Raw genomic sequence first — 4,201 nt, 5'->3', positions numbered from 1 at the left:
CTGGGAAGCACTGCTATGTTGAACCCAGTGTGGATGAAAGGAGCCACATGCTAACCTGACAAGCTCATGGGAGGCCTGCGTGGCAGTCTTGCAAACTCAGAGACCTAAAGTAACCACAAAAGATGGTCTGAAAATTAAATATTTAACTACAAACAGGTTATAGTGGGTAGTCATGTCCTAGGCTAATATTTTCCCTGACAAAGATCAACTTAGATCTTTACTGAGCCCATTTGCCTTTTTGCCTCTAAGATAACATATCTGGGTAACGTGTCTGGGTAACTTGTAACTTCCTTCCCTACCCCTCGGGTCTCGCAAGAAGTAATTTTGATAGAAAACACAGGTTTATAATTAAAAATTGTAATTTTTTATTGATTCATAAAGTATACAGTATAGGGTTATGCATGGAATAGCATATCTGGTAAATGACCTCCACGGCTTTGCTGGCACATATGCACTCTTTGTTAAAATTTTCCATGACCGTTTTTGCATAAATGTGGCTGAATTTCAATGAGGCTCATTTTCATCTTGATGGCGTGGTTAATCGACAAAATTATCACATTTGGGATTCAGAAAATCCACGAGTGGTTGTTGAGAAACAAGTGCATCCACAATGTGTCACTGTCTGGTGCAGATTTTGGGCTGGAGGCATCATCGGACCATTCTTCTTTGAAAATGCGGCTGCTCAAGCAATAACAAAAGAGTGTGTATGTGCCAGCAAAGCTGTGAAGGTCATTTACTAGATATGCTATTCCATACATAACCTTATACTGTATACTTTATGAATCAATAAAAAAAATTTACAATTTTTAACTATAGACCTGTATTTTCTATCAAAATTACTTCTTGCATGAATTTTGGGACACCCTTTATAAATACAGATGTAACCCTCCATTCTCTGGAGCATTGTCTCAATTCATTGAGGTTCTGCTTCCCAGCATATGTCAACAGTTTGGCTCAATTAAATTCACACAAATTCTTTACAGGTCTGAATTCTTTTTTTACGTTAACACCAGCAACACAATTAAGCCAGGTCAAAGTCAAACTCTTACATTAACATTGATCAAGATACCTTTGAGAGCATGGCCTGATGTTCCTGTGTGAACCCATTTATCCCAGGGCACGAGCATGACAAAGTCATGCTAGGAGACACCTATGACCCCAGTGCATATTTCTACAAGGACAGAATCTTCACCCAGGGAGAGGTACGGTAAGTTTGATTGCATAATAGTACTCCACCCTGGCATTTATTGTTAGTCATAAAAATTGACAGCCAACTCCAAAGTCACCAGGTCACTTGATCAGTATCCAGGGTAGGTAAACTCCTACAATTGCCTTCTCTGTCCCCTCAAAGGGCAAAAGCATAACTCCACTCAGGGACCAGGCTACTGAGCCAATATTTGAATGATCCCTGAGGCCATTCAAAGGTTTCTGCATTGTTCTGAGAGTCCCCAAAAGAGACTGTGGCTGTTGAGATCAGCAGTTCCTTTGTCCTGTGGAGAAAGAGGAGGAGATTAGGGCTGCTGTGCTCACTTTTGAAGTGGAAGAACCTGCAGAGTGCTGAAATGTTTATTCTTGAAGGATCTTTGACAACATCATTGTTTCTATAACTCTTCAAACTACCTCACACCCTCATCCTTAGTGTGTTAGCACCCAGAGCAGCGGTTCTCAACCTGTGGGTCGCGGCCCCTTTGGGGGTCGAACGACCCTTTCACAGGGGTCGCCTAAATAGATCCTGCATATCAGATATTTACATTACAACTCATAACAGTAGCAACATTACAATTATGAAGTAGCAACGAAAATAATTTTATGGTTGGGGGTCACCAGAACATGAGGAACTGTATTAAAGGGTCGCTGCATTAGGAAGGTTGAGAACCACTGACCCAGAAGGTAGCCTGGGGCAGGCACAGCATGCAGACTTTTTGACTTTAGCTACTTTAATCCCACCTTCATTCTCAGCACATCTGCATAAACTTCATTGAAGTTAGCCATGTGACCACTGGGGAGATTAGGTAAGGATCACCTGGACTAGGTGGTGAACAGAGAAATGGGCTGTGGCCTTGAAAAAAGGTTGGAGGCCTTTGTATGAAAGGGCCTGACTTGGGAAGTTCACAGGAAGAAGTCAGGGATTTTCTGTAGCCAGAGCTGAGCCAAAGTCTTAAGACAACTTGTGACCTCTTGAGTGAGCACCATGTCATCCACATTTGCTGTTCTCAATACACGGATGGGGACATTCCATGGACAGCCATCTGCACAGCACCCCTTAGGTTATCTAGCAAGATACCTACATATCTCCAAGAATTGTCAAGCACCTGCCCAAAAAAAAAAACAACAATGAATGAAACACCTTTCTATGTAGTAATGTAGAACAATATCCAAAATATACAGTTAGGGGTAAAGCAAAGTATATAATAGTTTATGTAGTAGGGTACCATTTATAAAAGAAAAGTATATGCTCACATGCATATATGTTGGTGTATCATTAATTATTTACATACTAGAGGCCTGGTGCATGAAATTCGTGCATGGGGGAGGGAGGGTTCCCTTAGCCCAGCCTGCACCCTCTCCAATCAAACAGCCCTCTCACAATCTGGGACTGCTGGCTCCTAACCCTCACCTGCCTGCCTGCCTGATTGCCCCTAACCCCTCTGTCTACTTGCCTGATCACCCCAAACCTCTCTGCCTGCCTACCTGATCACCCCTAACTGCCTCTGCCTACCTGATTGCCCCCAACCACCTCTGCCTGCCTGCCTCATCATCCCTAACTGCTCCCCTGCTGACCTGATTGCCCCCAACTGTTCTCCCCTGACAGCCTGATAGCCCCTAACTGCCTCTGCCTCAGCCCCCACCACCATGGCTTTGTACGGAAGAAAGTCAGACGTCTGGAAGATGGCCAGTCGATCTGGTCTAATTAGCATGTTACCCTTTTATTAGTATAGGTAGATTATATAGGATATTATTGCTTAAATGGGGGGAACACCTTTTTCAGAAGGAGGAGATGCTCTTTGTAGACAAAAATACATAATCCCTATATCTAACTAATAGCCAGCCATATGCACTATACTGCCAAACCAGTTATTAAAAAATTGAACCTCTCTCTTACACCTTACACTAAACAGCTGTTGCCCTTAAAACCCCACCTCAGCCCCCACCTTAGGTTCTGCCTTCGCAGTTCACCCAGATTTGTTGCTGATTGGTCGCTTTCTATGCCCATCAGAATCAAAAGCTCCCCCTCCTAAGCAGCCATTGGCTCTTCTGGGAAATCCAGAGGGCCCTACTGACAACTGTCTCTCTCTCCAGGCCTTGCCAGCAGCCACAGAGGCTGCGGATAAGGCCCTACCTCTCTCTACGGGCCTCTCTCTGGGCCTGATCCTCAGCTGCCCTGTCTGCCTCACCCCCCTCCTGCCGCCCGCCCCCCTGCCATCCCCCTGCCCACCTGCCATCAGCCTTGCTGTAATAGGAGCCTGTGGGCCACAGGGGAGGGACCAAGAGGTGCTCCATGCACTTCCTGGTGACCAGTTGTCCATCTGGTCATTTAGGTCATGACAGCCCTAGGCTATTATTAGTATAGATTTGTATGTGTAAAGAATGTCTCTGCCCGGCCAGCATCTCTCAGTGGCTGAGCATCAATCTATGAGCCAGGTAGTCATAGTTAGATTCCCAGTCAGGACATATGCCGGGGTTGCAGGCTAGATCCCCATTGTGGGGCATACAGGAGGCAGCCTATCAATGATTCTCTCTCATCATTGATGTTACTGTGTCTATCTTGCTCTCCTTTCCTCTATGAAATAAAAAAATATATACTTAAAGAAAACATAATAAACAATAACACCTTCTACTTCTAGGTCATTTACTGCATATCACTCTGTGCAAAGGGCTTTCCACATCCTGTCTGTCTCATTAAATACCCAAACCGGCTCTGTGAGGGCGATGTTATTGCCCCATTTTATGGATGAGGAGCTATAAACTCAGAGAAGTCACTCCCCGGTGACCACACAACTGGCGTAGCCAGGATTTGACCAGACTTGCCTGGTGGCAGTGCCTGAGCTCTCAGCCCCTCAGCCAACTTCCTCCACTAGGATTTATGACCATATTGGCATCGAATTCACCAGGTAGAGGGGGGAGGGGAAAGAAGGGAACCGAATTCGAAAAACGAACATGGGAAAGGGCGATGAAGACTATGGGAAGCCACCGCGGAGCA

The sequence above is a fragment of the Myotis davidii genome, unplaced genomic scaffold (genome assembly GCF_000327345.1).
Source record: "Myotis davidii unplaced genomic scaffold, ASM32734v1 scaffold292, whole genome shotgun sequence".
Taxonomy (NCBI): domain Eukaryota; kingdom Metazoa; phylum Chordata; class Mammalia; order Chiroptera; family Vespertilionidae; genus Myotis; species Myotis davidii.
The sequence above is the reverse complement of the archived record's forward strand: the minus strand, read 5'-3'. Positions refer to the sequence as shown.